General features: G+C 39.3%; 1 protein-coding gene across 1 annotated transcript in view; it reads left to right on the top strand.

Moving 5' to 3' along the window:
* DTNB (dystrobrevin beta) overlaps window positions 1–12,394 on the top strand; it is a 983,126-nt gene that overhangs the window by 538,960 nt on the left and 431,772 nt on the right. The gene's annotated exons all lie outside the window — the stretch shown is intronic.

Raw genomic sequence — 12,394 nt, 5'->3', positions numbered from 1 at the left:
TTATAAAATATATATGTGTGTGTGTTTTTATAAAATATATATGTGTGTGTGTTTTTATAAAATATATATGTGTGTTTGTGTTTTTATAAAATATATATATGTGTGTGTGTTTTTATAAAATATATATGTGTGTGTGTGTTTTTATAAAATATATATGTGTGTGTGTTTTTATAAAATATATATGTGTGTGTTTTTTTATAAAATATATATGTGTGTGTGTTTTTATAAAATATATATGTGTGTGTGTTTTTATAAAATATATATGTGTGTGTTTTATAAAATATATATTTGTGTGTGTTTTTATAAAATATATATGTGTGTGTGTTTTTATAAAATATATATGTGTGTGTGTTTTTATAAAATATATATTTCTTTCATGTAATTAACAAGAGTCCATGAGCTAGTGACGTATGGGATATACATTCCTACCAGGAGGGGCAAAGTTTCCCAAACCTTAAAATGCCTATAAATACACCCCTCACCACACCCACAATTCAGTTTTACAAACTTTGCCTCCAAGGGAGGTGGTGAAGTAAGTTTGTGCTAGATTCTACGTTGATATGCGCTCCGCAGCAATTTGGAGCCCGGTTTTCCTCTCAGCGTGCAGTGAATGTCAGAGGGATGTGAAGAGAGTATTGCCTATTGAATGCAGTGATCTCCTTCTACGGGGTCTATTTCATAAGGTTCTCTGTTATCGGTCGTAGAGATTCATCTCTTACCTCCCTTTTCAGATCGACGATATACTCTTATATTTACCATTTCCTCTACTGATTCTCGTTTCAGTACTGGTTTGGCTTTCTACAAACATGTAGATGAGTGTCCTGGGGTAAGTAAGTCTTATTTTCTGTGACACTCTAAGCTATGGTTGGGCACTTTATTTATAAAGTTCTAAATATATGTATTCAAACATTTATTTGCCTTGACTCAGAATGTTCAACTTTCCTTATTTCCAGACAGTCAGTTTCATATTTGGGATTATGCATTGAATTATCATATTTTTTCTTACCTCAAAAATTTGACTTTTTTCCCTGTGGGCTGTTAGGCTCGCGGGGGCTGAAAATGCTTCATTTTATTGCGTCATTCTTGGCGCGGACTTTTTTGGCGCAAAAATTATTTTCCGTTTCCGGCGTCATACGTGTCGCCGGAAGTTGCGTCATTTTTTTGACGTTATTTTGCGTCAAAGATGTCGGCGTTCCGGATGTGGCGTCATTTTTGGCGCCAAAAGCATTTAGGCGCCAAATAATGTGGGCGTCTTTTTTGGCGCTAAAAAATATGGGCGTCATTTTTGTCTCCACATTATTTAAGTCTCATTATTTATTGCTTCTGGTTGCTAGAAGCTTGTTCACTGGCATTTTTTTCCCATTCCTGAAACTGTCATTTAAGGAATTTGATCAATTTTGCTTTATATGTTGTTTTTTTCTTTTACATATTGCAAGATGTTCCACGTTGCAACTGAGTCAGAAGTTACTACAGGAAAATCACTGCACAGTGCTGGAGCTACCAAGCTAAGTCTGCTATAAACTTTTGGTATCTGTTTTTCCAGCTGTTATTTGTATTGCATGTCATGTCAAACTTATTAATGCAGATAAAATTTCCTTTAGTACTGTTACATTACCTGTTGCTGTCCGTCAACATCTAATTTTCAGAGTGTTCCTGATAACATAAGAGATTTTATTTTTTAAATCCATTAAGAAGGCTATGTCTGTTATTTCTCCTTCTAGTATACATAAAAGTCTTTTAAAACTTCTCTTTTTTTCAGATGAATTTTTAAATGAACATCATCATTCTGATACTGATAATGGTTCTTCTGGTTCAGAGGTTTCTGTCTCAGAGGTTGATGCTGATAAATCTTTGTATTTGTTCAAGATGGAATTTATTCGTTCTTTACTTAAAGAAGTGTTATTTGCATTAGAAATAGAGGATTCTGGTCCTCTTGATACTAAATGTAAACGTTTAAATAAGGTTTTTAAATCTCCTGTAGTTATTCCAGAAGTGTTTTATCTCCCTGATGCTATTTCTGAAGTAATTTCCAGGGAATGGAATAATTTGGGTAATTTATTTACTCCTTCTAGACGTTTAAGCAAATTATATCCTGTGCCATCTGACAGATTAGAGTTTGTTGGGACAAAAATCCCTAAGGTTATGGGGCTGTCTCTACTCCTGCTAATGTACTACTATTCCTATGGCAGATAGTACTTCATTTAAGGATCCTTTAGATAGGAAAATTGAATCCTTTCTAAGAAAAGCTTACTTATGTTCAGGTAATCTTCTTAGACCTGCTATATTTTTAGCGGATGTTGCTGCAGCTTCAACTTTTTTGGTTAGAAGCTTTAGCACAACAAGTAACAGATCATAATTTTATAGCATTATTATTATTCTATAACATGCTAATAATTTTATTGGTGATACCATCTTTTGATATCATTAGAGTTGATGTCAGGTATATGTCTCTAGCTATTTTAGCTAGAAAAGCTTTATGGATTAAACTTGGAATGCTGACATGTCTTCTAAGTCAACTTTGCTTTCCCTTTCTTTCCAGGGTAAATAATCATTTCGTTCCTTTCCTCACAACAAGGAACAAAAGCCTGATCCTTCATCCTCAGGAGCGGTATCAGTTTGGAAACTATTTCCAGTTTGGAATATATCCAAGCCTTATAGAAACCTATAGCCAGCTCCTAAGTACCTATGAAGGTGCGGCCCTTATTCCAGCTCAGCTGGTATGGGGCAGATTACGTTTTCTTCAAAGAAATTTGGATCAATTCCGTTCTTAATCTCTGGTTTCAGAAACATTGTTTCAGAAAGGTACAGAATTGGCTTCAAGTTAAGGCCTCCTGCTAAGAGATTCTTTTCTTTCCCGTGTCCCAATTGACACAGCAAGGCTCAGCATTTCTGAAATGTGTTTCAGATCTAGAGTTGGCTGGAGTATTTATGCCAGTTCCAGTTCTGGAACAGGGGCTGGGGTTTTATTTTATCTCTTCATTGTACCAAAGAAGGTCAATTCCTTCAGACCAGTTCCGGATCTATCATTATTGAATCGTTATGTTAGGATACCAACATTCAAGATGGTTACTGTAGGACTATCCTGCCTTTTGTTTAGCAAGGGCATTATATGTCTACAATAGATTTACAGGATGTGTATCTGCATATTCCGATTCATCCAGATCACTTTTAGTGTCTGAGATTCTCTTTTTAGACAAGCATTACCAGTTTTGTGGCTCTACTATTTGGCCTAGCCTCAGTTCCAAGAATTTTTTTCAAAGGTTCTCGGTGCCCTTCTTTCTGTAATCAGAGAATAGGGTTTTGGTATTTCCTTATTTGGACGATATCTTGGTACTTGCTCAGTCTTCTCATTTTCGAAGAATCTCATACGAATCGACTTGTGTTGTTTCTTCAAGTTCATGGTTGGAGGATCAATTTACCAATCAGTTTATTGATTCCTCAGACAAGGGTAACCTTTTTAGGTTTCTAGATAAATTCAGTGTCTATGACTCTGTCCTTGTCAGACAAGAGAAGTTTAACATTGATATCAGCTTGTCAAAACCTTCAGTCACAATCATTCCCTTTGGTAGCCTTATGCATGGAAATGTTGGATCTTAGGACTGCCGCATCAGATGCGATCTCCTTTGCTCGTTTTCACATGCGACCTCTTCAGCTCTGTATGCTGAACCAATGGTGCAGGGATTACTCAAAGATATCTCAATTAATATCTTTAAACCGATTTTACGACACTCTCTGACATGGTGGACAGATCACCATCGTTTAGTTCAGGGGGCTTCTTTGTTCTTCCGACCTGGACTATAATCTCAACAGATACGAGTCTTACAGGTTGGGGAGCTGTGTGGGGGTATCTGACGGCACAAGGGGTTTGGGAATCTCAGGAGGTGAGATTTCCGATCAATATTTTGGAACCCCGTGCAATTTTCAGAGCTCTTCAGTCTTGGCCTCTTCTGAAGAGAGAGTTGTTCATTGTTTTCAGATAAGACATTGTCACAACTGTGGCATACATCAATCATCAAGGAGGGACTCACAGTCCTCTGGCTATGAAAGAAGTATCTCGAATTTTGGTTTGGGCGGAATCCAGCTCCTGTCTAATCTCTGCGGTTTATATCCCAGGTATGGACAATTGGAAAGCGGATTATCTCAGTCGCCAAACGTTGCATCCGGGCGAATGGTCTCTTCACCCAGAGGTATTTCTTCAGATTGTTCAAATGTGGGAACTTCCAGAAATAGTTCTGATGGCTTCTCATCTAAACAAGAAACTTCCCAGGTATCTGTCCAGATCCCGGGATCCTCAGGCGGAGGCAGTGGATGCATTTTCACTTCCTTGGAAGTATCATCCTGCCTATATCTTTCCGCCTCTAGTTCTTCTTCCAAGAGTAATCTCCAAGATTCTGAAGGAATGCTCGTTTGTTCTGCTGGTAGCTCCGGCATGGCCTCACAGGTTTTGGTATGCGGATCTTGTCCGGATGGCCTCTTGCCAACCGTGGACTCTTCCGTTAAGACCAGACCTTTTGTCTCAAGGTCCTTTTTTCCATCAGGATCTGAAATCCTTAAATTTAAAGGTATGGAGATTGAACGCTTGATTCTTGGTCAAAGAGGTTTCTCTGACTCTGTGATTAATACTATGTTACAGGCTCGTACATCTGTATCCAGAGAGATATATTATAGAGTCTGGAAGACTTATATTTCTTGGTGTCTTTCTCATCATTTTTCTTGGCATTCTTTTAGAATACCGAGAATATTACAATTTCTTCAGGATGGTTTAGATAAGGGTTTGTCCGCAAGTTCCTTGAAAGGTCAAATCTCTGCTCTTTCTGTTCTTTTTCACAGAAAGATTGTTATTCTTCCTGATATTCATTGTTTTGTACAAGCTTTGGTTTGTATAAAGCCTGTCATTAAGTCAATTTCTCCTCCTTGGAGTTTGAATTTGGTTCTGGGGGCTCTTCATGCTCTTCCATTTGAACCTATGCATTCATTGGATATTAATTACTTTCTTGGAAAGTTTTGTTCCTTTTGGCCATCTCTTCTGCCAGAAGAGTTTCTGAATTATCTGCTCTTTCTTATGAGTCTCCTTTTCTGATTCTTCATCAGGATAAGGCGGTGTTGCGAACTTCTTTTGAATTTTTACCTAAAGTTGTGAATTCCAACAACATTAGTAGAGAAATTGTGGTTCCTTCATTATGTCCTAATCCTAAGAATTCTAAGGAGAAATCGTTGCATTCTTTGGATGTTGTTAGAGCTTTGAAATATTATGTTGAAGCTACGAAATCTTTCTGTAAGACTTCTAGTCTATTTGTTATCTTTTCCGGTTCTAGGAAAGGCCAGAAAGCTTCTGCCATTTCTTTGGCATCTTGGTTGAAATCTTTAATTCATCTTGCCTATGTTGAGTCGGGTAAAATTCCGCCTCAGAGAATTACAGCTCATTCTACTAGGTCAGTATCTACTTCCTGGGCGTTTAGGAATGAAGCTTCGGTTGACCAGATCTGCAAAGCAGCAACTTGGTCCTCTTTGCATACTTTTACTAAATTCTACCATTTTGATGTATTTTCTTCTTCTGAAGCAGTTTTTGGTAGAAAAGTTCTTCAGGCAGCGGTTTCAGTTTGAATCTTCTGCTTATGTTTTTTGTTAAACTTTATTTTGGGTGTGGATTATTTTCAGCAGGAATTGGCTGTCTTTATTTTATCCCTCCCTCTCTAGTGACTCTTGTGTGGAAAGATCCACATCTTGGGTAGTCATTATCCCATACGTCACTAGCTCATGGACTCTTGTTAATTACATGAAAGAAAACATAATTTATGTAAGAACTTACCTGATAAATTCATTTCTTTCATATTAACAAGAGTCCATGAGGCCCACCCTTTTTTGGGGTGGTTATGATTTTTTTGTATAAAGCACAATTATTCCAATTCCTTATTTTATATGCTTCGCACTTTTTTTCTTATCACCCCACTTCTTGGCTATTCGTTAAACTGATTTGTGGGTGTGGTGAGGGGTGTATTTATAGGCATTTTAAGGTTTGGGAAACTTTGCCCCTCCTGGTAGGAATGTATATCCCATATGTCACTAGCTCATGGACTCTTGTTAATATGAAAGAAATGAATTTATCAGGTAAGTTCTTACATAAATTATGTTTTGTGTGTGTTTTTATAAAATATATATGTGTGTGTGTTTTTATAAAATATATATGTGTGTGTGTTTTTATAAAATATATATGTGTGTGTGTTTTTATAAAATATATATTTGTGTGTGTTTTTATAAAATATATATGTGTGTGTGTTTTTATAAAATATATATGTGTGTGTGTTTTTATAAAATATATATGTGTGTGTGTTTTTATAAAATATATATGTGTGTGTGTGTTTTTATAAAATATATATGTGTGTGTGTTTTTATAAAATATATGTGTGTGTGTGTTTTTATAAAATATATAATTGTGTGTGTTTTTATAAAATATATATTTGTGTGTGTTTTTATAAAATATATATGTGTGTGTGTTTTTATAAAATATATATGTGTGTGTGTTTTTATAAAATATATATTTGTGTGTGTTTTTATAAAATATATATTTGTGTGTGTTTTTATAAAATATATATGTGTGTGTGTTTTTATAAAATATATATTTGTGTGTGTTTTTATAAAATATATATGTGTGTGTGTTTTTATAAAATATATATTTGTGTGTGTTTTTATAAAATATATATGTGTGTGTGTTTTTATAAAATATTTATGTGTGTGTGTTTTTATAAAATATATATGTGTGTGTGTTTTTATAAAATATATATGTGTGTGTGTTTTTATAAAATATATATGTGTGTGTGTTTTTATAAAATATATAATATATATTTGTGTGTGTTTTTATAAAATATATATTTGTGTGTATTTTTATAAAATATATATTTGTGTGTGTTTTTATAAAATATATATTTCTCCAACATAGGTGTGTCCGGTCCACGGCGTCATCCTTACTTGTGGGATATTCTCTTCCCCAACAGGAAATGGCAAAGAGCCCAGCAAAGCTGGTCACATGATCCCTCCTAGGCTCCGCCTACCCCAGTCATTCTCTTTGCCGTTGTACAGGCAACATCTCCACGGAGATGGCTTAGAGTTTTTTAGTGTTTAACTGTAGTTTTTATTATTCAATCAAGAGTTTGTTATTTTAAAATAGTGCTGGTATGTACTATTTACTCAGAAACAGAAAAGAGATGAAGATTTCTGTTTGTATGAGGAAAATGATTTTAGCAACCGTCACTAAAATCCATGGCTGTTCCACACAGGACTGTTGAGAGCAATTAACTTCAGTTGGGGGAACAGTGAGCAGTCTCTTGCTGCTTGAGGTATGACACATTCTAACAAGACGATGTAATGCTGGAAGCTGTCATTTTCCCTATGGGATCCGGTAAGCCATGTTTATTAAGATCGTAAATAAGGGCTTCACAAGGGCTTATTAAGACTGTAGACTTTTTCTGGGCTAAATCGATTCATTATTAACACATATTTAGCCTTGAGGAATAATTTAATCTGGGTATTTTGATATAATAATATCGGCAGGCACTGTTTTAGACACCTTATTCTTTAGGGGCTTTCCCAAATCATAGGCAGAGCCTCATTTTCGCGCCGGTGTTGCGCACTTGTTTTTGAGAGGCATGACATGCAGTCGCATGTGAGAGGAGCTCTGATACTTAGAAAAGACTTTCTGAAGGCGTCATTTGGTATCGTATTCCCCTTTGGGCTTGGTTGGGTCTCAGCAAAGCAGATACCAGGGACTGTAAAGGGGTTAAAGTTAAAAACGGCTCCGGTTCCGTTATTTTAAGGGTTAAAGCTTCCAAATTTGGTGTGCAATACTTTTAAGGCTTTAAGACACTGTGGTGAAAATTTGGTGAATTTTGAACAATTCCTTCATATTTTTTCGCAATTGCAGTAATAAAGTGTGTTCAGTTTAAAATTTAAAGTGACAGTAACGGTTTTATTTTAAAACGTTTTTTGTACTTTGTTATCAAGTTTATGCCTGTTTAACATGTCTGAACTACCAGATAGACTGTGTTCTGAATGTGGGGAAGCCAGAATTCCTATTCATTTAAATAAATGTGATTTATGTGACAATGACAATGATGCCCAAGATGATTCCTCAAGTGAGGGGAGTAAGCATGGTACTGCATCATTCCCTCCTTCGTCTACACGAGTCTTGCCCACTCAGGAGGCCCCTAGTACATCTAGCGCGCCAATACTCCTTACTATGCAACAATTAACGGCTGTAATGGATAATTCTGTCAAAAACATTTTAGCCAAAATGAACACTTATCAGCGTAAGCGCGACTGCTCTGTTTTAGATACTGAAGAGCATGACGACGCTGATAATAATGGTTCTGAAGGGCCCCTAAACCAGTCTGATGGGGCCAGGGAGGTTTTGTCTGAGGGAGAAATTACTGATTCAGGGAACATTTCTCAACAAGCTGAACCTGATGTGATTACGTTTAAATTTAAGTTGGAACATCTCCGCATTCTGCTTAAGGAGGTATTATCCACTCTGGATGATTGTGACAAGTTGGTCATCCCAGAGAAACTATGTAAAATGGACAAGTTCCTAGAGGTCCCGGGGCTCCCAGAAGCTTTTCCTATACCCAAGCGGGTGGCGGACATTGTTAATAAAGAATGGGAAAGGCCCGGTATTCCTTTCGTCCCTCCCCCCATATTTAAAAAATTGTTTCCTATGGTCGACCCCAGAAAGGACTTATGGCAGACAGTCCCCAAGGTCGAGGGAGCGGTTTCCACTTTAAACAAACGCACCACTATACCCATAGAGGATAGTTGTGCTTTCAAAGATCCTATGGATAAAAAATTAGAAGGTTTACTTAAAAAGATGTTTGTTCAGCAGGGTTACCTTCTACAACCAATTTCATGCATTGTCCCTGTCGCTACAGCCGCGTGTTTCTGGTTCGATGAGCTGATAAAGGCGGTCGATAGTGATTCTCCTCCTTATGAGGAGATTATGGACAGAATCAATGCTCTCAAATTGGCTAATTCTTTCACCCTAGACGCCACTTTGCAATTGGCTAGGTTAGCGGCTAAGAATTCTGGGTTTGCTATTGTGGCGCGCAGAGCGCTTTGGTTGAAATCTTGGTCAGCTGATGCGTCTTCCAAGAACAAGCTACTTAACATTCCTTTCAAGGGGAAAACGCTGTTTGGCCCTGACTTGAAAGAGATTATCTCTGATATCACTGGGGGTAAGGGCCACGCCCTTCCTCAGGATCGGCCTTTCAAGGCAAAAAATAAACCTAATTTTCGTCCCTTTCGTAGAAACGGACCAGCCCAAAGTGCTACGTCCTCTAAGCAAGAGGGTAATACTTCTCAAGCCAAGCCAGCTTGGAGACCAATGCAAGGCTGGAACAAGGGAAAGCAGGCCAAGAAACCTGCCACTGCTACCAAGACAGCATGAAATGTTGGCCCCCGATCCGGGACCGGATCTGGTGGGGGGCAGACTCTCTCTCTTCGCTCAGGCTTGGGCAAGAGATGTTCTGGATCCTTGGGCGCTAGAAATAGTTTCCCAAGGTTATCTTCTGGAATTCAAAGGGCTTCCCCCAAGGGGGAGGTTCCACAGGTCTCAGTTGTCTTCAGACCACATAAAAAGACAGGCGTTCTTACATTGTGTAGAAGACCTGTTAAAAATGGGAGTGATTCATCCTGTTCCATTAGGAGAACAAGGGATGGGGTTCTACTCCAATCTGTTCATAGTTCCCAAAGAAGAGGGAACGTTCAGACCAATCTTAGATCTCAAGATCTTAAACAAGTTTCTCAAGGTTCCATCGTTCAAGATGGAAACCATTCGAACTATTCTTCCTTCCATCCAGGAAGGTCAATTCATGACCACGGTGGATTTAAAGGATGCGTATCTACATATTCCTATCCACAAGGAACATCATCGGTTCCTAAGGTTCGCATTCCTGGACAAGCATTACCAGTTCGTGGCGCTTCCTTTCGGATTAGCCACTGCTCCAAGGATTTTCACAAAGGTACTAGGGTCCCTTCTAGCTGTGCTAAGACCAAGGGGCATTGCTGTAGTACCTTACTTGGACGACATTCTGATTCAAGCGTCGTCCCTTCCTCAAGCAAAGGCTCACACGGACATTGTCCTGGCCTTTCTCAGATCTCACGGATGGAAAGTGAACGTGGAAAAGAGTTCTCTATCTCCGTCAACAAGGGTTCCCTTCTTGGGAACAATAATAGACTCCTTAGAAATGAGGATTTTTCTGACAGAGGCCAGAAAAACAAAACTTCTAGACTCTTGTCGGATACTTCATTCCGTTCCTCTTCCTTCCATAGCGCAGTGCATGGAAGTGATAGGTTTGATGGTAGCGGCAATGGACATAGTTCCTTTTGCGCGCATTCATCTAAGACCATTACAACTGTGCATGCTCAGTCAGTGGAATGGGGACTATACAGACTTGTCTCCGAAGATACAAGTAAATCAGAGGACCAGAGACTCACTCCGTTGGTGGCTGTCCCTGGACAACCTGTCACAAGGGATGACATTCCGCAGACCAGAGTGGGTCATTGTCACGACCGACGCCAGTCTGATGGGCTGGGGCGCGGTCTGGGGATCCCTGAAAGCTCAGGGTCTTTGGTCTCGGGAAGAATCTCTTCTACCGATAAATATTCTGGAACTGAGAGCGATATTCAATGCTCTCAAGGCTTGGCCTCAGCTAGCGAGGGCCAAGTTCATACGGTTTCAATCAGACAACATGACAACTGTTGCGTACATCAACCATCAGGGGGGAACAAGGAGTTCCCTAGCGATGGAAGAAGTGACCAAAATCATTCTATGGGCGGAGTCTCACTCCTGCCACCTGTCTGCTATCCACATCCCAGGAGTGGAAAATTGGGAAGCGGATTTTCTGAGTCGTCAGACATTGCATCCGGGGGAGTGGGAACTCCATCCGGAAATCTTTGCCCAAGTCACTCAGCTGTGGGGCATTCCAGACATGGATCTGATGGCCTCTCGTCAGAACTTCAAAGTTCCTTGCTACGGGTCCAGATCCAGGGATCCCAAGGCGGCTCTAGTGGATGCACTAGTAGCACCTTGGACCTTCAAACTAGCTTATGTGTTCCCGCCGTTTCCTCTCATCCCCAGGCTGGTAGCCAGGATCAATCAGGAGAGGGCGTCGGTGATCTTGATAGCTCCTGCGTGGCCACGCAGGACTTGGTATGCAGATCTGGTGAATATGTCATCGGCTCCACCTTGGAAGCTACCTTTGAGACGAGACCTTCTTGTTCAGGGTCCGTTCGAACATCCGAATCTGGTTTCACTCCAGCTGACTGCTTGGAGATTGAACGCTTGATCTTATCGAAGCGAGGGTTCTCAGATTCTGTTATCGATACTCTTGTTCAGGCCAGAAAGCCTGTAACTAGAAAGATTTACCACAAAATTTGGAAAAAATATATCTGTTGGTGTGAATCTAAAGGATTCCCTTGGGACAAGGTTAAGATTCCTAAGATTCTATCCTTCCTTCAAGAAGGATTGGAAAAAGGATTATCTGCAAGTTCCCTGAAGGGACAGATTTCTGCCTTGTCTGTGTTACTTCACAAAAAGCTGGCAGCTGTGCCAGATGTTCAAGCCTTTGTTCAGGCTCTGGTTAGAATCAAGCCTGTTTACAAACCTTTGACTCCTCCTTGGAGTCTCAACTTAGTTCTTTCAGTTCTTCAGGGGGTTCCGTTTGAACCCTTACATTCCGTTGATATTAAGTTATTATCTTGGAAAGTTTTGTTTTTGGTTGCAATTTCTTCTGCTAGAAGAGTTTCGGAACTATCTGCTCTGCAGTGTTCTCCTCCTTATCTGGTGTTCCATGCAGATAAGGTGGTTTTACGTACTAAACCTGGTTTTCTTCCAAAAGTTGTTTCTAACAAAAACATTAACCAGGAGATTATCGTACCTTCTCTGTGTCCGAAACCAGTTTCGAAGAAGGAACGTTTGTTGCACAACTTGGATGTTGTTCGCGCTCTAAAATTCTATTTAGATGCTACAAAGGATTTTAGACAAACATCTTCCTTGTTTGTTGTTTATTCCGGTAAAAGGAGAGGTCAAAAAGCAACTTCTACCTCTCTCTCTTTTTGGATTAAAAGCATCATCAGATTGGCTTACGAGACTGCCGGAAGGCAGCCTCCCGAAAGAATCACAGCTCATTCCACTAGGGCTGTGGCTTCCACATGGGCCTTCAAGAACGAGGCTTCTGTTGATCAGATATGTAGGGCAGCGACTTGGTCTTCACTGCACACTTTTACCAAATTTTACAAGTTTGATACTTTTGCTTCTTCTGAGGCTATTTTTGGGAGAAAGGTTTTGCAAGCCGTGGTGCCTTCCATTTAGGTGACCTGATTTGCTCCCTCCCTTCATCCGTGTCCT

This window comes from Bombina bombina, chromosome 4 (assembly GCF_027579735.1).
Source record: "Bombina bombina isolate aBomBom1 chromosome 4, aBomBom1.pri, whole genome shotgun sequence".
Classification (NCBI taxonomy): Eukaryota; Metazoa; Chordata; class Amphibia; order Anura; family Bombinatoridae; genus Bombina; species Bombina bombina.
The sequence above is the reverse complement of the archived record's forward strand: the minus strand, read 5'-3'. Positions and strand labels throughout refer to the sequence as shown.